The sequence below is a fragment of the Palaemon carinicauda genome, chromosome 8 (genome assembly GCF_036898095.1).
Source record: "Palaemon carinicauda isolate YSFRI2023 chromosome 8, ASM3689809v2, whole genome shotgun sequence".
In the NCBI taxonomy this organism is placed as follows: Eukaryota; Metazoa; Arthropoda; class Malacostraca; order Decapoda; family Palaemonidae; genus Palaemon; species Palaemon carinicauda.
Window position 1 is genome coordinate 64,410,679 of NC_090732.1, and position 27,020 is coordinate 64,437,698.

Sequence of the window (27,020 nt, forward strand, 5' to 3'; positions counted from 1 at the left end):
TAAAGGAATTTAACTTTGAGGATTTAACTGATTTTATGTTTGCCTAGTTCAAGAGCAAAAAAAAATTTTCTATATCAAACTATTCCCTTTTACTAGTCTCATTCCTCCGCTCAAAAGACGTTTTGAGAAAGGACAATGATGAGATTAATTTGTTTATTTAATGGTTGTCTGCATTGTTACGCTGAAGGTCATTGACACCGGAAGTTATTAAAAACATTCATAATTCAAGAACTTTAGAAATGTCCAAATTAAAAATAGTGTTATACTAAAGTTGTATATATTTTGATTCATGAATGAGCTGCCTCAAGTAAAGCACTCTGAGTATAAACATAAAAATTTAAGAAGAACCCTTTATACTATACTGTATATAGTGAGCTACTTTTAGGAAAATTATTAATTTACGATTCCATATTCTAATTAATTATTGAATAGGAAATATGAGCATCGGCTACTCTCATCATCCAAAGCAGATAACTCAACCAAAAAGGTAATAAAATACCATAATACTGTGGCTATGGCACTACCCTATACTTGAAAACAATGGTTATATGATTAAAAGCCATAGTAGCATTAACAAAAATTATACATGAAGGCAACTCATGAAAAATAGACTTTCCGACATCCCAGGAAATCCCGGTGTAAAGGATTCAAGCTACCCCCAGTTTCAAGCTACCCTCCGGTAACTTTAAACCAGTTTCAGATTACTGGGAAGGTAGTTTGAAACCGGTTTCAAGCTACCCCCCATGTTTTCATGTTACCCCCCTCATCGAAATAGAAAATAATCTATATGGCAGTGCACATTTGCATCATGCATTTATTGCCAACTTCGCAGCAGTAGAAAAAAGTTTATTTTCGTATTTAAGAAAAAGAATTGTTTTCTTTTATCATCTCAAAAAGATGCCATTCTTGTGCTTCAGGTGCATGAGCTTCACACAGCAATATCCGTGGAGAAATTGATACAAAAGTCCACAACGAGATGTTTACTTTGTTGCTATACTCTGTCAAATTTACGAAGAAGTTTGAGATGTACTTAAAGACTAAAACACACATGCCATATTTCTGAAATTTTGTCTCAAAAATAAAGAGAGAAGGATGCAATTTTGTTATAATTAATGCCATTACTTGAACTTTAATTCTACAAAAACTCAGCTTCAACTTGTTATCGTTTTGTAACATTATTTAGTCGTACTATAAAGAAATGAGACACAAAATTGCCACTTTTTGGATAGTTTCTCAGGTCAACGATGGACATTCGTTAATCGGCTTTTGTCAGAAAGTATCCCTTATTAAACCTCCTTGCCTTGCAGACAGGTAATGGCAGGAACCACCTGCGACGAAAGTAGCTAGCTGCTTGCCCTGCACACCTAGATGTAGAGGGAGAGGGAGAGAGGAGAGAGAGAGAGAGAGAGAGAGAGAGAGAGAGAGAGAGAGAGAGAGAGAGAGAGAGAGAGAGAGAGAGAGAGAATTACAAACGCTGTAACAGAGATGCTTCAAATATTATAGCCAATCAAGGGAGTGACACAAAAAGCACCATAAACTTTTGGTCAGCCAGAATGTAAGGTCATCCATCACCATACAGAGCAACAGTAGAGATAAGATACTTACTTATTATTATCATTATTATTAGCCGAAGTGCAACCCTACTGGAAAGGGAAACAAACAAGTAGAAAGAAATAAAGGAAAGATATAAAGTTAGAATACAAAAATAACACGAAGGCAAATGGGTATTGTCCATCCATCCATCCATATACCAAGGCACTTCCCCCAATTTTGGGGGGTAGCCGACACCAACAATGAAACAAAACAAAAAGGGGACCTCTACTCTCTATGTTCCTTCAGCCTAATCAGGGACTCAACCGAGTTCAGCTGGTACTGCTAGGGTGCCACAGCCCAACCTCCCACATTTCCACAACAGATGAAGCTTCATAATGCTGACTCCCCTACTGCTGCTACCTCCGCGGTCATCTAAGGCACCGGAGGAAGCAACAGGGCCTACTGGAACTGCGTCACAATCGCTCGCCAATCATTCCTATTTCTAGCACGCTCTCTTGCCTCTCTCACATCTATCCTCCTATCACCCAGAGCTTTCTTCACACCATCCATCCACCCAAACCTTGGCCTTCCTCTTGTACTTCTCCCATCAACTCTTGCATTCATCACCTTCTTTAGCAGACAACCATTTTCCATTCTCTCAACATGGCCAAACCACCTCAACACATTCATATCCACTCTAGCCGCTAACTCATTTCTTACACCTGTTCTCTCCCTCACCACTTCGTTCCTAACCCTATCTACTCGAGATACACCAGCCATACTCCTTAGACACTTCATCTCAAACACATTCAATTTCTGTCTCTCCATCACTTTCATTCCCCACAACTCCGATCCATACATCACAGTTGGTACAATCACTTTCTCATATAGAACTCTCTTTACATTCATGCCCAACCCTCTATTTTTTACTACTCCCTTAACTGCCCCCAACACTTTGCAACCTTCATTCACTCTCTGACGTACATCTGCTTCCACTCCACCATTTGCTGCAACAATCAGTACTTAAACTGATCCACCTCCTCAAGTAACTCTCCATTCAACATGACATTCAACCTTGCACCACCTTCCCTTCTCGTACATCTCATAACCTTACTCTTACCCACATTAACTCTCAACTTCCTTCTCTCACACACCCTTCCAAATTCTGTCACTAGTCGGTCAAGCTTCTCTTCTGTGTCTGCAACCAGTACAGTATCATCTGCAAACAACAACTGATTTACCTCCCATTCATGGTCATTCTCGTCTACCAGTTTTAATCCTCGTCCAAGCACTCGAGCATTCACCTCTCTCACCACTCCATCAACATACAAGTTAAACAACCACGGCGACATCACACATCCCTGTCTCAGCCCCACTCTCACCGGAAACCAATCACTCACTTCATTTCCTATCCTAACACATGCTTTACTACCTTTGTAGAAACTTTTCACTGCTTGTAACAACCTTCCACCAACTCCATATAACCTCATCACATTCCACATTGCTTCCCTATCAACTCTATCATATGCTTTCTCCAGATCCATAAACGCAACATACACCTCCTTACCTTTTGCTAAATATTTCTCGCATATCTGCCTAACTGTAAAAATCTGATTCATACAACCCCTACCTCTTCTAAAACCACCCTGTACTTCCAAGATTGCATTCTCTGTTTTATCCTTAATCCTATTAATCAATACTCTACCATACATTTTTCCAACTACACTCAACAAACTAATACCTCTTGAATTACAACACTCATGCACATCTCCCTTACCCTTATATAGTGGTACAATACATGCACAAACCCAATCTACTGGTACCAATGACAACACAAAACACATATTAAACAATCTCACCAACCATTCAAGTACAGTCACACCCCCTTCCTTCAACATCTCAGCTTTCACACCATCCATACCAGATGCTTTTCCTACTCTTGTTTCATCTAGTGCTCTCCTCACTTCATCTATTGTAATCTCTCTCTCATTCTCATCTCCCATCACTGGCACCTCAACACCTGGAACAGCAATTATATCTGCCTCCCTATTATCCTCAACATTCAGCAAACTTTCAAAATATTCCGCCCATCTTTTCCTTGCCTCCTCTCCTTTTAACAACCTTCCATTTCCATCTTTCACTGTCTCTTCAATTCTTGCGCCAGCCTTCCTTACTCTCTTCACTTCTTTCCAAAACTTCTTCTTATTCTCTTCATATGACTGACCCAATCCCTGACCCCACCTCAGGTCAGCTGCCCTCTTTGCCTCACGTACCTTGCGCTTTACTTCCACATTTTTCTCTCTATATTTTTCGTACTTCTCTATACTATTACTCTGCAGCCATTCTTCAAAAGCCCTCTTTTTCTCTTCCACTTTTACCTTCACTCCTTCATTCCACCATTCACTGCCCTTCCTCATGCTGCCTCCAACAACCTTCTTGCCACATACATCACTTGCAATCCCAACAAAATTTTCTTTTACTAACTTCCACTCCTCCTCTAAATTACCAGTTTCTCTTACTCTCACCTCGTCATATGCCATTTTCAACCTTTCCTGATATTTACTTTTTACCCCCGGTTTTATTAGCTCTTCAATCCTCAATACCTCCCTTTTACATCCACCTACTCTATTCCCCCACTCTTTTGCTACAACTAATTTTCCTTCCACCAAAAAATGATCAGACATACCGTTAGCCATACCCCTAAACACGTGCACGTCTTTCAATCTTCCAAACATTCGTTTAGTTATCAACACATAATCCATTAATGCCCTTTCTACTACTCTTCCATTTGCCACTCTTACCCATGTATACTTATTTTTATCTTTCTTTTTAAAGAAGCTAGCACTTATTACCATCTCTTGTTCAACACACATGTCTACCAGTCTCTCACCACTCTCATTTTCACCTGGTACACCATACTTCCCAATGACACCTTCTATCTCTCCAGCGCCCACTCTAGCATTTAAGTCACCCATAACAACTACATAATTCCTTCTACCCAGTCCTTCTACACACCTAGTTAATTCATTCCAGAACTCATTCCGCTCTTCTTCACTTTTCTCACTACCTGGCCCATACGCACTGACAAACGCCCAACATTCCCTACCCAACCTAACCCTTACCCACATTAACCTAGATGATATCTCCTTCCATTCCACTACTTTACCTGTCATCCACTCACTCAGCAATAACGCCACACCCTCTCTCGCTCTTCCCCTTTCAATCCCAGACACTCTACCAGACATTTCACCAAACATCACTTCACCTTTTCCTTTCATCTTTGTCTCACACAAGGCCAATACATCCATCCTTCTACTTCTAAACATACTTCCAATCTCACATCTTTTACTCTCTATCGTACTACATCCACGCACATTCAAACACCCCAAAACTAGAGTGCGGGGAGCAGTCACTCTCCCCCCAGCTCCATCTCCTTGTCGATGTCTCGCAGAATTTTATACAGGAGAGGGGGTTCCCAGCCCCCTCGTCCCGTCCCTTTTAGTCGCCTCTTACGACACGCAGGGATAACGTTGGCGCTATTCTAATTTTTATTATGCCCCCGCGGCCACAGGGGTATTGTATCATTAAAGAAATGTTTAAAGCAAACTGATAACAAGAAAATGTAGTGAGCATGTTGATCTGCCAACAAAAATAATAGAATAACTATTGTAAGAGACGATATGACAAAAGAAAACAAAGAAACATTTTGGCTGTGGCCTACAGATATTTTTTTTTTAATAGGTCATCGATTCCCAAAAGGAGATTACTACAAAAATTTAGTAAGGTGAGAAGGTATACTACGAAGTCGAAAATATGGCACCGTGTGTTTTTTGTCTAGATACACCTTGACCTTCGTAAATCTAACAGAGTATAGTCTTCCAAGATTGGCTTTTTTGTTTTCCGAAGCCCCTTTTAGGTATTTGGTGTTCACTACGTAGTAATAGATGATATCGAGGTTGTCTGATTTCCATTCAGCAACCATACTGACAACTTTATGGACAAGTGATGCTGTGATCGGGTTAACCTGGGTTTATATACATCCCAAAACATAGATCAAAGACTTACTACGGCGTACAATATAAACATATAAAAAAGGGGGTTATATTTGCGGCCCAAGGACGAAGAATGGTCATTGCAACTATCGTCCTTTTTATGGTCATCCAGATGAATTATGGAACGCTTGACTTATATGCACTAGTATTAGACATCATGCAAATTTACTCTCTGAATGTGTCTTAAGTTCGTTTTGGAAAAAAAGAAGGATGTCCGTATCGACCGTGCTTTTATCACTGTACGAGTATAATAATAGCACAGAAGAACTAAGACAATAGACTGATAAATACATGGCATCAATAAATTCTACAAATAGAGGAAACCGTACATGTGTAGACATGTAACCTAAAAATTTTGTGTTGATCTTGATCAAAAGCAATTGATTAATATTTATAAATTATGAGATACTACGCAAAAACGAGGGGGGGAGTTTGAAACCAGGGGGGTAGCTTGAAACCGGCTTCAAATTACCCCCGGGGGTAGCTTGAAACCGGTTTCAAGTTACCATCGGTAGCCTGAAACCGGTTTCAAACTACCGGGGGGGGGGGGAGATTTGGAGGGGGTAATTTGAAACCGGTACACCGGGATTAGATGGAATTTCATCTCGGAATCCAGGGACAAAGACATCCTCCTGTAATGAGAAACAGAAACCCTAGTAGAGAGCCTCTGCAATAAAATTCACTACTATATACAATAAATCCAACACATAACTGGATTTGGATCCATCAGTAAAAAATAGATTAAGAACACTGTTGTCCAACATGTTCCATAAAAATTGAGTAAGCGCCAAACTCAAGTCAAATCCTTTTCAAAACCATTGTAATACTTACAAAATATTACCTTAGATAAATTCCATGGAGGAGTAATTGGTATTTTGGAAGGTAATACCACCAGCACTTCATTTCCTAATGTACTAAAATTGCTCAATAGGTGTTCAACAAACAACCATAAGGTTAAGGGGATTTAGATTGATTGATTGATTTGAAGTTTTCTAGCAACCTGACATATAAGGTCATTGATGCCCAATATCATTTATTGTAAATAAAGAATAAAAGATTATTCAATTAAAACAATTGAAGCAAAGATGTCATTATAAAAGTTAAATGGCTTTCAGAAGACCTGCATCTAAAATAAAGCTAAAAATACTGCAAGCAAAATAATAGGTTGGCCAAGCACCAGCCAACCGTTGAGATACTACCGCTAGAGAGTTATTGAGTCCTTTGACTGGCCAGAAAGTCCTATTGGATCCCTCTCTCTGGTTACGGCTTAGTTCATCTTTGCCTACACATACACAGAATAGTCTGGCCTTTTCTTTCCTTATACACTTAACAACACTGAAATTTCGAAGCAATTTTTCTTTTCTCAAGAGGTTAACTACTGCAACTGTTCAGTGGCTACTTTCCTCTTGGTAAGGTTAGAAAAGACTTTAAGCTATGGTAAGAAGCTCTCCTAGGAGAAGGACCCTCCAAAATTAAACCATTATTCTCTAGTCTTGGGTAGTGCCATAGCCTCTGTACCATGGTCTTCCACTGACTTGGGTTAGAGTTCTCTTGCTTGAGGGTACACTCGGGCACACTAATCTATCTTGTTTCTATTCCACTTGTTATTTTCAAGTTTTTATAGTTCATATATGAAATATTTATTTTAATGTTGATATTGTTCTTAAACTTCTTGTAGCTTTTCCTTATTTCCTTAACTCACTGGGCTACTTTCCCTGTTGGAGCCCTTGGGCTTATGGCATCCTGCTTTTCCAAATAGGGTTGTAGCTTAGTAAGTACTGTATCAATAATAATAATAAAAATAATAATAATAATAATAATAATAATAATAATAGTAATAATAATAACAATAATAATAATAAGAATCTTGGCAAGGATGAAATTGCCATCCTCACCTTGATCCTCAAACAAATATATATTTATTTTGGTACTATGAGTGGAGCATTACATTAATAAATGCCTCACTGTCAAGGGTACCAAACCTTAGTGCATAAGCAGCAAATTCCACTCTTGACTTCTGACATCACTGAGAAAGTTGATAATCTTGCTATGAATATGAAATCAATTAAGGCAACACTTCAATCATTGATGGACCCAAAACTGGAGAAAATGACATATGCTGAGCAGCCCTAGAAGTAAAGTGAATTAAACAGTCGTCACGATATGGCTGCTATTGACCAATTAGCAGATATTTAGGTGTTATCCGAGCGTGACCAATGTGGAGACGATAATGAGTAGTCTCACACTTTCACGGCATTACGTTATACTTCCATGAAGATATAAAATTTGTTATTTCTCTCATTTTATTTCCTACTAAACTATTCAAATGTTGTTGCCAATCATTATGAATCAAATTCTTAATGCTGGATAAACAATCATCACAGTAAATCTGCCTTCTCATTTGCAGACACCTAAGTGTGCCGGAACCCAGCAAATCAAACCGTAATACCTCTTCCAATATCAAAAGCCCTTTTGAAATCCTTAAAACTAAAGGGTTACTAGAATTAAAAACATCTAAAGCTTGAAGGACTCTCCTTGCATCACTAAAAATGGTAAAATTACCCTCCTCCTCTGAAGCTATTTTCTTAAAAGCAGTTAGTATGCCATACAGTTAGGCGGTATATATGGAAGCTCTTGAAGGAAGAGAAACCTCTACAATTAAAAGCGTTAATATATAATCCAAATTCAACGTAACATTAGATTTGGAGCCATCAGTATTTATAAAAGTTGATTCCCATGTTCTGCAACATGTTTAAAGGTTTAAAGGTCGCTCATGTATGGCAGAGGCAAGGGACAGTGACAGTGCCCTAGCAATAAGGACAATGCCCAAGAGACTGACCATATATAATATGATCAGCTCCCAAGCCTCCTCTCCACCTAAGCTAGGACCAGGGAGGGGCAGGCATTGGCTGCTGATGACTCAGCAGATAGACCTATAGGCTCCCCCAAAGCCCCCAACCTTAGCTCACAAGGATGGTAAGGTTGCAGACACTAATTGCATAAAAAGACCTGGCTTTTAAGTCAGTCATAATCTTTTTAACACCAATATTTTCAAAACGATATCTCTGGTAATTTCCAAGGAGGGCACCTTACTTCTAACTGTATTAAGACTGTGTACCAATTGCATCACTCAAAAACCATAAGGTTGAGGAGACTTTGGGTGCAACTCAAAATAAGTTGAGTGCTTTACAAGGTTTGCAGTCTGATAAGCTATTGCAGTCTGATAAACTAAACAATTAGGAAGTCTTTGCAACCTAAACTAATACCAAACAATAGAAGACTTTCAGTAAATGTCCAAAAGTAATTCGTCAGCATCAACAAGGAGGGATAGGCGAAGTTCTAAACACTCCTGTGGACAGTCTAATACCTTTAATCAGCTTGGGGTGGGTGAGGAGTATATTTCACACCCACAACTAATTTTTGAAAAAACTAAGGACTTGTATAATTTTAAAATAGTTTTGCGGTCTGCCCACCATCATGTATGAGACAATACAGGTATACCTCACCTTACATCGGTAATTGGTTCCAGGAAAGGGGACGTATGTTGAAAACCAATTCGTCAAATTTACTTGTCACTAGGCTAAACCCCAAATAACCCTTCCAAGTACTGTAGTGTATTCTTTATATAAATTTAATATGAATAATATACTGTTACAGTAATAAGAATCTTTAAACTTACAAACGAATAAATTTTAGTTTTTAATCTAAAACTGAAAAAAGTAATCTTGATTTTATGAATAAATGTATGCCTACATCCATACTTATAAATGTAGATGTTTACAAATTAGCATGTTTACAGCATATCGCAGGCTCTTTATTTGTGAATGTGGTTTGCTCTAAGATAGTATAAGATAGAAATTAAGTCATTAAAAACGGATTTTGAGCGAAGCGAAAAATCTATTTTTGGGTGAGATAGCCATGTCGTCCTGATGGAAGTTCCTTCATTAGTAGCTTCCTAGGTTATATGTGACTACAGTGATATCTCCCAGAGAATTTACCGAAGGTATCCAGAATTCTAACTCCTGGAGCGAATATCCCTTAAAATTTTAAAAAGGGATATCGCGTAAGGACGTATTGGCACGCCTCATAGCAATCTGCACCCCACATAGTGTTTTACGCTTTGAGGAGGTGTGGCAAAAATAAAAAGGGGGGGCCCTCCAAAGGCCATCCCCGTTCCCGTACTACTATTGGGAGTACAACAGCACCATTCCCACGATAGTGGCCATTCCTCGTAGCATTGAGCATAGGCTGTTACAGATACAGCACTACGGGAGGGATACTGAAGATCTCTTCTTCAGAAGAGATGGGTGGGTCCATCAGGACGACATGGGTATCTCACCCAAAAATAGATTTTTCGCTTCGCTCAAAATCCATTTTTTGGGCTCAAGCCATGTCGTGCTGATGGAAGCTTACCAGAGCATTAATGTATCTGTGGATTTTCATCAGTGCCTTAACCTTATATCAACCTTTTCTATGGTCATGGGGACCATATGAGACCAGTGACGTTACCGTTATTTGTCATCATCACTAATCATAAACAATGTTAGTGCTTCCTGCCTCCTACAGGGAAGAGTCATCTAGACAGTAGAAAAAGGATTTCAAGGATAACATAAATAGTATGACCAAACTTACTGTACACACTGAATATATAAATAGTCTCAAGTTGTATATTTGGAAAATTAACATCAGTGTCTCTTATGTCTATCATTTGATGCATACAAATATATGAAGGATGCATACTAAGTAAGTTAAAAACTCTGGCATGTATATATACAATTGTCTGGCGAAGGTGGACGCACTACATTGCCACTCTTAGGTTAAAGAGAAATGATAAAATAATCACTTCATAATTCCTGTACTGGTTACCTCTATCTGCACTGTGTATCTCGTACACCGGCACTAGTGCTATCTGTATAATTCCACACCTGGGATTTTGAACAGAGCTAGTGTTACCATGGTAACACTTAATCAAAAGAAGACATACCTAAGAAGAATGACCTCTTCTCCCCTTAATTGACAGTCCCAGTCAATTACTGTTCATCGTAGAATAGACGGCAGGGTAAATATTCTACCTGATGTCACCACAAGCTGCTTCAGATCATGGACTTACATAGCGTAGTGTATGTAGAGCACTCTGGATGATTCTCATCCAGAACATGTGCGAGGACATGTGAGGTCCCAAACCATTAATTGTTTATCACAGTAATTAGGGGGCAGGCTTTAATACACTGCCTGCCACCACTACGAAGTGTTTTAGTTCATGCGCTTGTTTTGCATAGTGTTTGTAAAACACTCTGGATGATTTCCATCCAATGTATGAACAAAGCACTCAAAGTCCATAAACTGAAAGAAATTCAGTGATGAAGCAATCTTTCTCGGATCATGACCTGCGGGAGTACTGTCCGGATCCGCTCTACGACTAAAGTAGATGAGCTTCGCCCTCAGCTGATTTAGAGATAAGTTTGATCCCGAAGTTTCTCCTTAAAAGAGCTGTCCTCCCCTGAAGTCTGAAGTTCTACAAAGATAGACCTTTAGACACTCTACAGGACATAGAGAGACATCTTCCTTCAGAGGACAGATTCTCCAGGGACCCCACCTCTTAGTGGGTAGCTCGTTTTTTGCGAGAAAGGATGGATCAGGAAAGAGATTCAGTTCTCCTAATTCCGTGAACTGAATGTGACCCTAATCTCTGGATAGGGCCACTATTTCACTAACTCTATCCCCAGAGGCTATAGCAAATAGGAAAATAACCTTTTGGGTTAGGTCATTAAGAGAACAATCTTCATTGTTCACAGATGAGGCATAATGTAAGACCTTGTCCAAAGACCAAGAGATGGGCTTTGGTGGTACTGCGGGCCTAAGCCTAGCACATGCCTTCGGAATCTTATTAAAGATTTCATTTGCCAGATCGACTTGGAAGGCATATAGGAGAGGCCTAGTCAAAGCTGACTTGCACGTATTTATCGTATTGGCTGCCAGACCTTGGCTATGAAGGTGGACAAAGAAGGACCGACAGAAGTTCATAAAAATTTCTTTCGGTCCTTTTGTTTTGACAAACGCAACCCACTTCTTCCAGGAAGACTCATATTGTCTTCTAGTGGACTTAGCCTTGTATTCTTCTAAGAATTCTATATTGCCTTCTGAGATCCCAAACCTTTTTCTAACCGCTAGAGCAAGAAATTCATGAAATGAAGGGTTTGGGTTCTCTGTGATAAACCGAAGGCAGTTGATTTCTGAACCTTCGGAAATATACCTAGGATCGGAGCTAGGTCTATCAGCCCCATTAGAGGATCCTCGTATAGGGCTATTTAGCAAGGTAGTTTCTTAAAGACGCTCGTGATGAAGAGGTCGAGCTGCAGTTCCGGGACTTGTTCCCATCTGGGAGGGAATATGTCTGCGTCCATGGACCATTCCAACTCTATCGCCTTGGATCGTGATAGAGTGTACACCGTCACATCGTGGATCAGTTGTAAATGGACTGCTGTTAGGTGCCATCCCTTTAGGAAAGGGATGGGTAACTTCACCAAGACTGTACGAGACGTTCGAATGTGACGTCTTATTATCGCTTCGGTGTCCCAGATCAGTCGTAGGGAGCCTGATCTGTGTGGAGGGGGCTTCCACACCCATGAAAGGACCAGCAGAGTCTTGGGACTTTCGTGCTGTAATTTTTGTTAGAGAAGCGATTAAAGAGGGACCGATCTCAGTCTTTTTTTATCTCTTCAAGCGTTTAATGCGTGTTTTTTCCAAGCTCTTAACGCATCTTTCCGGTGTGCCCTTAGCACCAGGTCTGTCACTATTGCGAACTGGGGAAAGATTAGCACTTTTCCCTGTTGGCATTTTGGAAATCTGACTGATTACCTGAGTCTCTTGACAGACCTCGCGAGCTCCTTTTATATTCCCAAAGGAAAGAAGAGTTGAAGTGACTGAGGGCTTCGATGGTTTTTTAACCATCGAAACCCCACAGCTGGAGAAAGTCGAGACTTCTAGAAGCTTATCTTGCATCCGTGATGTCCCGGGAACCGGGTCATCTCTTTGAATGCACATGGGCCCGACGTTTCGGGTGCTGCCCGCTCCAGCCTCTCGATCAGGTATATTAATTCCTGAATTATTTCTAGGCTAGACTTTGACGTGACTAAGTTCGTCAATCCTTTGAAGATACTTAAGACTGTGAGTCCGACACGTATCTTTCCTAGGATGAATGTTACTCTCAGTAACATGAATTCTAGATAGGAAGAAGGGGGGTGGTTGACTGGAAGGTTCCGAAGAACACCTTTCAGGTCTGACAAGACTACGGACACCCATAATTGGAACAAGGTCCATATGTTCAGAAGGATTAACATTCAGAACTTGCTCTTTTTTTATGAACTTGTTGAGTGACGACAAGTTCAGAATGACTCATTGATATCTTGAGTCCTTCTCGTGAACACAAAAGAGCCTTCCCTGGAACTCGATGAGCTATAGTTTTCTTACCACCTGTATGCTCTATAGCTCTCAGGTATACTTCTCCAGGAGGGTTTTGAACTGTAGGAGAAGGTAAGGAAATGATGGTAGAGACATTTCTGTTTCCCATCAATGGCTCATCTTGAATAGGATTTGGACCATAGGAACGAAGGTCCTGCGATCCTGAGGGAAAGCTCCTCCTAGCCGAAGCGTCTTTATGCTTCGAGTAGTCAGTAGGCTTAGACTTTTGACCATCTGCCTGTAGCACCGTGGTCACTGGAATAGTGGGATGTTGTTGAGCAGCCCGGATATTTCCAGCATTTTCGATCTTCTTTTTAGGTTGGGGACCCACAACCACAGAAGATTTTTTCTTTGAAGGAATGCCCCAATTTTGGAGAAGACTTATGTTCTCCATGGTGGCGTTCTTAATTACTTCCTCAATGACCTCGTGTGGGAAGAGGTCTTTACCCCAGATGTTGGAAGATATTAGCTTCCTTGTTTCGTGTTTCACTGTTGCAGCAGCGAACACAAACTCTCTACATGCTCTCCTAGCCTTCACAAAGGCGTAAAGGTCCTTTAGCAAGGTAGCCATATGCATTTTGGCTATGACCATGAGCATGTCTGGGGTGTTTTCGTAGGTTGAACACAACTCTGTAGTTTTGTAGAGAAAGGGATGTCGCAAGTCTCTCCTTTGACTCGTGTTCATTAAACAAGAGCAATTCGGTCAATTTAGGGAGACATACATTGAATTGTCGACTTGTGACATCCTTGTCTAATTTTCCTACTGAAAATGTCAAATGGACTTCCTTCCAATCCTTTTCCTGTCCGGGAAAAGCTGGTGACAAAGGCTTGCACTCATTGAGTGTGGGACATGGCTTACCCGCCTCTACAGCTTTGACAACAGAAGTAAATGCCTTCCCCATAAAGGGGAATGAGAGTGAAGTAGGAGGAGCAAGAAAGGAAGGGTGTCTGTTATTCAGTAAGAATACCTTTGTTTCTGAATAACCCATCCTTTTCAGACTGCCTGAGAGAATATTCTGTGCCTTATCATGGTCAAGAATCATGACCTCCTTTAGTTCCGTTCCTTTTTCTGACTTTGGTTTGTACTTCAGTCGGACCCAACAACTAGGGAAAGCATCAAAGCTTGGCCAAAATTGAATTTTGTCCAAAGGAACCGCACCTATTTTCTCTGAGATGTAGAGATTGCCATTTGAAATCGACATCTGCTCCGCAAACCTCCAGGGATTGGTTATGGAGCATGTTGGAAGGTCTTGATTCATGGGTCGTTTGACTGACCCGTGGGAAGCGACAAGAGAAGCTTTATGAGGCTCTATCTTGGGTTTTACTTCCTGCTTTCCGTTTTGTTTACGAAAGCTCTCTATCTGATTCTTCAGTTGGATACATAATTGTACCACATTATCCGATAGAGGGGTAGAAGACGAAGATGTTGACATCGATGGCTCTATAGCCGACATAGGCGGAGGAAATTCCGACACAACATTTATCTCTTCTACCTTGGGGCACATCTTGCCCTCAATCCCAAAGGTTTTCTGGCTGTCAGGGGATGTAGTTGGCTCCTAAGGCACTACTATTTCCTCGCATGCCTTTGGAAATAGTAGCTTACGCATCCTATCATTAGGTAGGAAAGGTCCCGGAGAGATCTTTTGGAAGCCTCTCACCCAGTTGCGTAATTTATATTAAGCTGTATCCCTAGTCTCCGTAGACTTGGGATTTTCAAAACCTTCAGACATTAATGTCCGACATATATTGCAAACCTGTAGGTTCCAATAATGTAGGGATCCGGAAATAATATTGCAGGGGGCATGCAACCTGCAAGTATTATGACCGTAAAAGTACTTACTCTTGGCTTTGCAGAGGACTGCAGCACAAGATATCTGGTGTTCCTCCTGTAAAGAAAGGAAAACCAAATGAGCATACAAGGGATTATTTCTTTGATAATCAACATGTAAATGTCATCTACAACAGAATAGCTTAGGATAGTAAGCTATAAAGGGATAGTAGGAGATACATACCTGTGTACCCCTGCGAGCAAATGCTGCTACCTCCCCTCAGTATTAACTACATGGAGCTTTCTCTATTGAGAAACTCCAAGTAGAAAGGCTCTTACCCCTAGGGGTAGAGAAGTATCAAATCACTGTCCCAAAATAATGTTAATACTGTGGGGTCAGGATGACTGATTCTAGATCAGACTATTGAAGAAAATATTCATTCAATATATGAGCGGTATCAGCAGAATGCTCGCACAAGGATACCCAAGGTATGTTAGAAATTACTACTGTATAATGGTACTGTAGTTTTCTAATTGCAGTAAGTCTATATTGCAATTTACTGGCTACTGTACCTTATGTATTGCAGTCTAGTCATTATGAAAGTACGGTCCATCTAGCATGTAGCCAGCTGAACTAGGAAAAAATAAAGACATATTTGTATATCCCACTCAGCCCATTTGCTGGAGTCTTCCTACTATATTAAAATATAAGAGTTTCCTGATCAGGGAGACTCAAGGATAAAGGCTCTACCCTTTAAGGGTTAGGAGTGTATTACTCTTGCCTTGAAGTATTTAATATTGTAGGGTAATCCTAAAACTGATTTCTAATCAGGATATTGAAGAAATCATATTCAATCAATATAGGATTAGGCTTAGCAAATGCCCGAGTTGGATATCCAAAATAAATTGGAAATAACTACTAGTATAAGATATATAGTAGTTTTCTACCTGCAGTATATTCTATACTGAGATATACTAGCTATCTGTACAGCCTATACAGTAGTTCAGCCGGCATGTTGCCGGTCTAGCTAGGTCTTGCCGGCATACCCGGCAGTGCTAGTTAGAGAGAGAGAGAGAGAGAGATAGTATGGAAAAAAGGCTATTTCTTACTGTAAATGTATACAGTAATTAAGGATGTAAAAGTCTAATTTGACTGCCTTTCTCCAGAAAGAAGGTTCTAATAGAAGGGGAGAATGTAACATTCAGGCTTCTATGTAGCTACAGTACTATTGCCGGCAAGGTACCACCTATACACTGCTGGCAGGCAACCCGCCGACAGTACCAGTACAGTCGGCGTGCTGCCAACTGAGTCAGCACTGTCTTTGCCGGCCCGGCCGGCAGTACCCCGGCAACAGAACCTATAGCAGCAGTCCAAGGGAGGACTGAAGAACCTTGGGGACAGAAGGGACTACCCACTCATGGCCATCATGGTCGCAACTGCCAGCCAGGCCGGCAGCTGCCGACAGTCTCAAACTGTCGGCAGTCTTCCTGGCCGGCTGGCGGCAGTATGCCCTGCCGTCAGCCATGACTAGAGAGGGAGTCTGGCTGACTCCAGCAACCTACCGGCAATGGTAAGGTTGCAAGATGTCAGCTAAAGGAAAGAATATGGATCAACCATCAAAAGACGATAGAGGGGTAGGGAACAGGGTCCTGTAACGAGTGTGAAAGGAACTGACAAAATTGTCAGACCTACCACCTATTAAAAGAAACTCTGTTTCAGTATCGGAAGAATCTCAGGTGACAGGAGAGACTCAGTTCTCCAACCCAGAGACTGCCGACACAGTTAAGGGGATGGCGGAACTACCGCCTCCTCTCAACAAAGGAGAAACAGAGTTCCAGTGCCACGTTATCCTAGGCTAAAAGAATATCACTCTTCAGCCCAGGGTACTGTGGCACAGGACTAGTCTTTTAGTCGCAAGGAGAAAATGGTATACTACCATAACTTTAAGCGGCTATGGAGGGCTAACCTCCATTGCCGGCCACCTTGCCGGCAGGGGAATTATGGTATCCTACAACCCATTCACCCTGCTGGCAGGTCGCCAACAAAAGACTAAATACTCTGAGATTCTGACTAAATCCCCAAAACCTGCTGGTATATCCACAACCAATGGTTAAGGGAATAAGCAGAAACAAACCCCAGGTTAGCCATGTCTGAATAAAATTCAAGGCACGGCTAATAGGGTTGTAGCCTGAGGCTACACTCAGAGGGAAAGAGATTACCCTTAAATCTCCGAAGAGATGTGTAATGTTTCATAACATTTTAGGAGGTATCAGTCTCCAACGAATGAGAACAATACACGAGGGTAACCGGGGAATGTCGAACGTATAGAAAAAACGTCTAGGATAGGTTATCTAGGCTAGACGAGATCTCGGTTACCTAAATCACCGAAACTCTAACTATACGATCGACAGAGGAAAAAGGAAATAATTATGCACATAATCAAATCTTCACAAGAATCAATGCCTAAATAGCTAAATAATTACAACAATTAAATAAAGCTATTTAAAAACTGGAAGTCGTTCTGCTAACTAAATAACACATGCCTAACAAACGATGGCGCCCACGGCGCCTCCAGTAGGTGGCCTAGCTCTTAGGCACAAAAAATACTTTAATTTCATTGTGAAACAGAAGCTAAAATATATTCATAGTAAAGACCCGATACTCAACTTTCCAAAAGCGGAAGATGATGAAAGCAAATTAATAATCCTTTAAACGATCGAAAAATTAGATCACAGGGAAATACCACCGAACGGAATCGCTACAAAAAAAGGAATGGCCACTATTGTGGGAATGGCGCTGTTGTACTCCCAATAGTAGTACGGGAATGGGGATGGCCACACCTCCTCGAAGCATAAAACACTATCTGGGGTGCAGATTGCTATGAGGCGTGCCAATACGTCCTTAAGCGATATCCCTTTTTAAAATTTTAGGGGATATTCGCTCCAGGAGTTAGAATTCTGGATACCTTCGGTAAATTCTCTGGGAGATATCACTGTAGTCACATATAACCTAGGAAGCTACTAATGAAGGAACTTCCATCAGCACGATATGGCTTGAGCCCAAAAATTATTATTTTACAATAATATAAAATAAACTTAGTTGTTACATTAACTAATACAGCCCAGCCTCGGTTTTCAATCACAATCACTCCAGAAGGCTGTTCAAAAAGCGATTTGTTTGAATTCTGAAGCAGATTTTTTCCCACTACAAATAATGCAAATAATTTTAATTCATTCCAAGACTAGAAAGTTACTTTTTTAAGCATTTTTACATTATTTTACACGGTAAACTGTATAATGAGAGAGCAGATTATATATAAAGTACACAGAATTTCTCATAAATACTATATCAATAGAGTAGGCTAGACTGGAAATGTATTGCAGTATCTGTTGCAACTCGTACCAAAGACTCGTTTACTCAGATTTTTTGTTAAATAAAAGTGTAGAAATGGCTTGTTTATTTATTCTAATAGATATCCTATCAAAGATCGTGTGAAAAAAATACACAGGAAAAACGTTTTTTATTCTTACCAATCGTAACACATCAAAAAAATGATCGCATCAAAGGCTACCCTAGGCTAAGGTAAGAATAAACATCTTTGGAAAAAAAAAGTGAAAAAATTTCAATGAAAAATATTCTATCAAAGATCATCTGAAAAAATAAAAAAACCATCAAAAACATTTTTTTTATTTTTACCAATTGTAACACATCAGAAACACTTTTTACCTTTACCAATATTAACACATCAAAAAAATCAACGCATCAAAGGCTAGCCTGAGCTTTGGTAAAATTTAACGAAATCTTTAGAAAAAAAGTGTAGAAATTCCAATGAAAAATATCCTATCAAAGATCGTGCAAAAAAAAACACATCAAAAACATTTTTCATCTTTACCAATTGTAACAAAAAAATACCTACAGTATTTTCAATGCATGAATCATTTTACTTTCCGGTGATTTATAGATGGCATAATGAACGTGGATGTCGGAAAAAATATTGCTTGAAAGGAGAATCCCCTACCATGAAAACATCAGTTATTTCAGCTGTGGGTGTTGTCTCTCTAGCAAATCTCTTTGGTTGGGAAGACTCTGCAACCGGGTGTTCTTTCCTTTTTGTAAAGAACTTATCTAGTGTAACTTGTTTCTGCCTTTTTTAAAGAACTTTATGAAAGTAGCTAATAACAAGGTCATTAAAAGCATACACAGCTCTTCTGGTTCCGTGGGTGATACAGTTCCACAAAGTTCTGGAGTTCATTCCATTTGGTACACATATCTTTGATAACAGCAGTTGAGGCATCCTACTTTCCCTGATCCCCATCAGAGAACATCTCCTCCTCCGTCTTCTTCTGCTCCTCCTGAAGGTGCAGGAGTTCTTCTGTGGTGAGCTCGGCATGATGTCCATCCATTAGCTTCTCAACATCATTGATGTCCATCTCCAAACCGAGAATTTGGCCCATATTAACGATGTCATCAATGGGTTGCCTATCCTCTTGAGATTCCTCCTCAATATCAGCAGCTGTGCTGGTACTCGCAACATTCTCAATCCCTTCGAACTCGCGCTCAGTAACGCAATTGGGCCCCAATTCCCTCCATGCAGAGTTCATGGTCCTACTGTATATGACACTTGGTTCCAGGCTTTGTCGACAATGCAGTGGTAGATATTGGAACGATTTTTCCAAAAATCTCGAAGGGTTAGCCGAGTGTCACTAGTCACCAAGGCATGTAGTACGGTACGGTTCGGTACGATATTACGGTACGGTACAATTTTTGGGGGGATGTAAGTACGGTACGATATTTTCCTTCGAGTTCGGTACGGTACGAATGTACGATTTTTTTTTTCGCACTTAATCGTTGCATTTCCGTACTAAATTCTGATAGGTGTCGCAAGCAGCTAAGCCCCCACTACCCAACCGCCCAGGGTCACACACCTGGTTGACTTAGGCGGTGACTCACCGCCCAAGTCAACCAGGTGTGTGACCATAAAGGATTAGCAGAGGTCTTCTCACTGGGGTGTTGATTAAAGCATATCCCAGTGGGGTTTGCCCCGTCAGCCGTCACAGCAAGGCTGGGCAGGGACCCCTCCTACTTATTGGCTTATCGCTCAGGTGAGAAGGTCCATTTTCCCTTTTTAATGAGTTGGTAACTGGTAATACCTTTTACTGCGACCATTTTGACCTCTGCTCTGGCCTAGCTAGCTCTTAACAGTTACCCCCTGCTACCCTTGACACACATGACAACGCATTTTTAACCCCTCACTTCACCATCATTCATCAGTCAGTACTTGGTCTGGACACTGCATCAGCTCAGGTCAGGACACTAACGCCTGCTGACACTGAAGCCTGCTGACTGCTGCCCGCAAGACTGCCGCTGCACTCTGCTTCTGTGCTACGGAGGCAGTACTCAGTAGAGAAGCTTGATCATACATAAGGTAAGACTCGAATGATGTTCTCTTCCTTATTTAAAGAATTCAAGCAAAATTATAAGTTTTGAGAGAGAGAGAGAGAGAGAGAGAGAGAGAGAGAGAGAGAGAGAGAGAGAGAGAGAGAGAGAGAGAGAGAGAGAGAGTTTTTTTTTGTGTGCAAGCCATGAGCATATTTTTTTTCGTTTTTAAATCTAATATGCTTTTTTTTGTCTTACAGAATCTCACAATGGGTCGGCACCGAGAGTTTGTTGGTGTTGAGCTCTTCTTCATTACGAAGAATTCAGCAAGTTGCCTTGTGTCTGGATGTGGTTACTCATACACACCGAAGCCCGGCGCAGAACTTCACTCAACGCCGTTATGTGATCACCTTAAAAGATGACATGCGGAGGAATATAAGAAACTCCTAGACAATGCCAAAAACAATGCGTCTAAGAAACGGGAGAAAATATATCTAATTATTTTGTCAGTACGATTAGCGAAGATTCGTGTGCAAAAAGAAAGAAAACGGAAGTGATAGAATACGCAATGAGTAAGCAAGAGATGCAGGGACTTGTCGTTGAAGCAGTTACTGTCAACAGATTGCCCTTATCTGTCTTTGAGAAAACAGCCATGTCAAAGCTTATGGGTCCCATTGCAAACAAGCTTCGCGTGTCATTAAGTCAAAGAGCTGTTCGGTTTCTGACTCTTGAAGCCGCAGAGAAAAAAAGACTTGATTTGAGGACTGAGTTCGATAAGCACTTGGTTTGTGTGAAGTTAGATCTCCGCACCCGACGTGGGCGTCTATTCCTTGGGGTGAACGTGCAGTCTGATATCAATGGCAAGTTGAAGGTAGTGACAGCCTCCGTAAAGGAAATGACACAAAGGGCAACAGCTGAAGAGATCAAATCAGTTTTGCTAGCTTGTTTGAATAAGATTGGAATACAGTACAAGAAAAACAAATTTACTCGTTAACCACAGATAATGGATCAAACGTAATCAAAGTAGGAAAACTGATGCAGAGTGATACACAGATGAAGGAAGGAAACAGAGAAGAAATTTTGAGAGACAATGAAGAAAACGATGATGAACAAGTATTGGAAGTTGCTGAAAATAAGTTAGATGACTTATTAAATGACATTCACTTAGCAGCTGAAAGTGTTACATTAGTAAGGTGCGCTTTACACACCATGCAACTCTGTGTGCATGATGTTCTGAAAACAGACAGCGTAAAACATATCTTACGTAGGGTGCGGAAAGTGGTGAACAAGATGCATACACAAAATATGCACTTAATATTCAAGAACAACTCCATATCACTTCCAAAACTAGACTGTGAAATAAGATGGGGCTCAACGTATGATATGTTGGACAGTGTCCTTGAAAAAAAGTTATTCTTGAACAAAATTGTCCTAGCTAATGAATCTTTACTTATTTTAGATGAAGATTGGGAGAAAATAAGTGACTCAACATAAGCTCTGAAACCAATCCGTGAGGCTACATGTGCACTACGGATGAAAAATCTCACAGCTGGAGAATTCCTTGCTCAATGGGTTAAGTGCAAAGTTGTTTTGGAAAGAAGCACTGCAGTCACAGCACCACTTCTCCTTCAAGCCATGGAAAAATGGCAAGATTCTCTACTTAGGAACCCTGCTTTCCTATCTGCTGTGTATCTTGACAGAAGATATAATGTTCTCCTCACCGAAGAACAGAAGGAACTTAGTCAAATACATCTTCTTGGACTCTGGAAAAAAATTAAAACTATTTCTTCTATTAGTACTGTCGTCAGTCTCAATGCTGGCAAAAGACGATTCATTCACGAGCGGCAATAGAGATGGTGAAGGTGACTCAGCACTTGGGTCAGTAGATATTGTAGAGCAATTACTCCGAGTCAGTGATGTAAGCAGAGCAACTGATACCGCAAGCAAAGAGAGTGAAGTGGCTGAGCATATCAAAATGTTCACCAGAGCTTCACGTATCAGTAAAAATGATTGTATTTTCCAGTGGTGGCATTATCAACAAGAAAGTGCGCTAAAAAATCTTGCTGAAGTAGCAGTTGCTCTGCCTGTTACTCAAGTGAGCGTAGAGTGCACATTCTCTGGGTTGCGCTATATTCTTAATGATTTAAGTCTAGGTCTAAAAGAGTATATTGTTGACGCTGTAATGCTATTACACTGCAAAACATAAAACTGTATGAATGCCTAATAATGTATAACTGGACATTTCCTTTTGTAACCTAAGCAAAATATAATTGTATTATATCATTAATGTATTACATAACACCAATCTTCTTGAAGTGGCAGTGGTGGTAATGGTAGTAGTAGTAGTAAAAGTGCCATGTTATGTCTATATGAACTGCAATGTAGAAAAAAAACAGTACAAAATTACAGTACGATAAAATATCGTAATAGTACGGTACGGTATGAATTTTTAGGTACAGTACTGTATGAAATTACGGTACGGTAAAAATGCGTGGTACAAATTACGAAAAAACAAATCCAACCGTACCGTACTACATGCCCTGCTAGTCACCTCGAAGCATCATTGAAAAAGGAATTTGGTATACATTTTCTTGAAATTCGCAATGACTTCCTGGTCTATGGGTTGGAGCAGTGGTGTCATATTTGGAGGCAGAAACTTGATTTTGATGAAATCAAATTCATCAGTTAAGTCATCCTCCAAACCTGGAAGGTGGGCAGGAGCATTATCCATCACGAGAAAGAAGCGTAACGGCAATTACTTTTCCTCCAAATATTTTTTTACGGCTGGTGCAAACACCTCATGCACTCACTCTAAAATATTGTCTGGTCAGCAAACCTTTGTATTTAACCTCCACATAAAAGGCAACTTACTCTTCATCATGTTATTCGCGTTGAATGCTCTGGGATTCTCCGAATGATAAACAAGAGGCTTTATTTTCCAATCACTGCTTGCATTACCACATAGCAAGAGTGTAAACCTATCCTTCATAGGTTGGTGACCTGGCATCGACTTCTTACGTGTGTTGTAAGTCCTTCATGGCATTTTCTTCCAAATAGCCCAGTTTTGTCACAGTTAAAAATTTGCTGGGGTAGATATTCCTCACCCTTGATGAAATTAGCAAACTCGACTTTAAACTTTTCCGCAGCATCCTTGTCTGCACTTCCTGCCTCACCATGACGAACCATGGAGTGGATCCCACTTCTCTTCCTAAACTTTTCAAACCACCCTCTGCTTGCCTTGAAATCAAACCCCTCAGGAACCATGGTAGGGTCCTTTTTTTTTATCAAATCCTCATACAGTTGTCTTGCTTTGCCACAAAGCCCTTCCTCGCTAACACTACACCCTGCTAACTGTTGCTCGTTTATGAAAATAAGCAAGAGTTTCTCCACTTCCTCCAATACCTGTGGCCTTTGTGTGCTGAACACGGTCGATCCTTTAGCAACATCACTTGCTTTAATAGCGTCTTTATTTTTTAGGATGGTGCTTTTTGTTAATTTTGCCATGCCAAACTTCTTAGCTAAATCAGACACACGCACACCCAATTCCTATTTCGCTATTAATTCTTTCTTAAACTCAATAGTTTAGCGCACTACTTTCCTCTTTTCATCACCACCAGCTTTACTATTTGCACTGGCTTTCTTTGGAGACATGATTAGGTGTTAATACACTCCGCAAAACACAAAATACAGTCAATATTTTCATAAACTACAACGAACACGTCTGGATACGCCGGTTGAATACTAAAGATAACGTGAGAGAGCGTCAGACTCATCTGATCCGCGTCGTCGGGTTGTCTCGGTTCATCTTAGGGTGTTCGAGTTCCGAAAGTTTGTTTGGCATCTAAAGCAAGAAAATCTTAAATTTGTTGTTCGAACTCCGATTTGTTCGAGACCTGAGACGTTCAAAAACCGAGGCTTGACTGTACTTACATTCAATATCTTTGTTTACATCGCGTACGTAGATGGCTGTGGATTGTCAGTGTCAATAGCTGATTTGTCTGATGATGTTGTTCGAAATGCATTTTAATTAGAAACTGGTCGAGAGTTTGTACAATTGTGCCGTTATTCTTTTCTTCAAGGATTACGTGATAGGGAGCAAAATCATATCAACAATACTCTGTTAACTATACGTGATACCGTCATGACCTTGAAAACAGCTGACACCAAACCAAAATAAAAACAATCAGCAATAGCTGTTAAAATACAACTTGAATTGATAATAGAAAAGTACAAAAATTATTAAAGAAAGTTTAGATACCCAAAACCAGGGTTATTTTAAACATCTTTCAGTACATATAAGGTATTCTGTCGGCTAAAGCTACAGATCAGCTGACAAAATCAAATGACGTTTTAATCCCAGCCTACGATCAAACATAGATTCAAGCAAAGTAAAAGTTTATATTGTGTGTAGTATTTATCTGACACCTTTCGAAAGATTTCTGTTAAATCTGTTCTGTAAGAGAGAGAGAGAGAGAGAGAGAGAGAGAGAGAGAGAGAGAGAGAGAGAGAGAGAGAGAGAGAGAGAGAGAGAGAGAGAGAGCATATTTCACATGATAAATAATAATAGCTATAACCGAAATGTATGACAACTATGATGTTCTATAATAAATTGGATACCGATGTAATTTACATTAGTAATTTATATTAAATGCGTTAAGAATTATTCTTTGTTATTCTTGACTGTCTTAAGATAAGTTGATCACAACCATAAATAAAAAAAAAAGTAATTGTTGCACTTGAAAAAATATTATACAAAAAAGTACTTTCATATGATTTTATAAACTTTTCTTATTTACTGTATTGTAGAATATGATTTCATGTGCTGTTAATGCTTCAATTAGATATTTGAACGACCACAAAAAATGCCACTGTTTAACTCTTAAAGACCACTAACTAATATAAAAACAGTCACATGTTTTCATAGTTCATTTGATAAGATTTATGTTAATTATGTGAATGTTACTGTGTGTAAGTAGTTTCATATGATTTTATATGCTTTAATTCTTATTGGAGCCCTTGGGCTTATAGCATCTTGCTTTTCCAACTAGGGTTGTAGCTTGGCTAGTAATAATAATAATAATAATAATGACGGACAATATCCCATTAATGGCTAGTGCAAATAGGGTTACATTTAGCACACTACTCCCTGACATTTCCTCTCCGACAGAGTTTCTCCCACTCTCATTGAAAAAAATCTATGTGAAACCAATGATTTAATAACAATGGTAGCTCTCCTCTTCATCCCAATCCATGAATGGCTTTAAGAATACCATATCCATGCAGTATATGCCCTTTCAAGGAGAAAAAAAAAAAAAAAAGACTGTTGCATGGTTATGTTTGGAAGCAAAGGTTTAACAAATAGAGGATTCTAGTCGTATCAACACATCAGTCATCGAGTGAATTTTCCTAAATCCACACTGGATAGGTGATAAAATACCGTTCTTTTCCGGGTACTACATCAGTCTTGCATTGACCATCTTCTCCATGATCTTACATAAGCAAGACATCAATGCATTTGGTTAATGGTTTTCCACTAAAAACTTATCCTTACCAGGTTTTAAAAGGCTAAAATAATGGCTAGTTCCCAAATACTTGGATAACTATGATCATGCCATATTCTGTTAATAATGCTTAAAATAAATAACTTAGTATTAACAGGTGCATGTTTAATCATTGTGAATGGAATTCCATCTGGTCCAGGGTCTATATCATTACACGTAGCAATTGTGGAATCAATTTCTCTTTCAGTACAAGGAGCATTGTTAAGATTTTTACTTTACTGTTCCAATCACATACCGACCATTCACCTTCAACACTGGCGGTGGGTTGGCAGTAAATTGGCTTGCTATATTCTTTACTTTCCTCCATACAGAAGATGGTGGTGTTCTACCGTTGACTGAGGTAACAAAATGTACCCAAGATTGGTGCCTCACTTCTTTCATAGCACAACGAAACTGTGCTCTACATTTTTGTATACAGTCGGCTCTTGTTAATCACGATTTCTTACTTAGCGGTTTCGGGTTTTCGCGGTCAAGGGAAAAAAAAAAAATTAAGATGATTGCTTGTCCACCATCAAGAATTTGATTTGGAATAGTTGGCAACAGCATTGGGATGGACAGAAACCATGCAATACCTATTAAATAAAAATTCTCATAAATATCGTGATAAAATTCAAGGTGGGCGATGATTTCAAATAGACCGCGCTCCTTTATACTGAGAGCGCTGTGCTCCACCCACTACCATAGTACCAATCTTATTCTCTACACCAAGCTTGTCCTAGCTTTGTTTGTACAGTGTATATCCATTTTCTGTGGTACAAAATTACAGCTACATTTGAAATAAACAGGATTTTGATTAAACTGGTGTTTCACTTAACTGTATCCTATAATAATGCATGTAATATTCACATTTTAGTATTGTATTTATAATTAAAAACATTGTTTACATTCATATCAGCCCATATTCATTTTCACGATATTATCCCACTAATAAGACCATTCACTTTCACAGAATTACCTCACTAATATAACCTATCATGTATATTAGTATGATATCTCTTTCACATTAATAATGTCCATAAATTATGATTAGTATATCCTTAATCCTTTTCGAAAATTCCTTCCCAAATCCCTTTCGTAAATTTACATCACTCTCCCACACACATATCTACAACGTACCTTTCCAACTCTTTTGATTCTCTCTATTTTTAGCGATTTCATTCATCTTCTCTTTTCTAGTATTCATCCATCATTTTCATCTTATTAATCACTCTTAGAAAACTTTCTTTTCCATAATTCCACCTATTCCAATTCCCTCTTCTTGCATTTCC

The 27,020-nt window shown here is 39.8% G+C and overlaps 1 protein-coding gene and 1 pseudogene across 2 annotated transcripts in view; one reads left to right on the top strand and one right to left on the bottom strand.

Moving 5' to 3' along the window:
- LOC137644900 (uncharacterized) overlaps window positions 1-27,020 on the bottom strand; it is a 609,857-nt gene that overhangs the window by 129,779 nt on the left and 453,058 nt on the right. The window lies entirely within an intron of this gene.
- LOC137644736 (uncharacterized) lies at window positions 20,461-21,685 on the top strand (annotated as a pseudogene).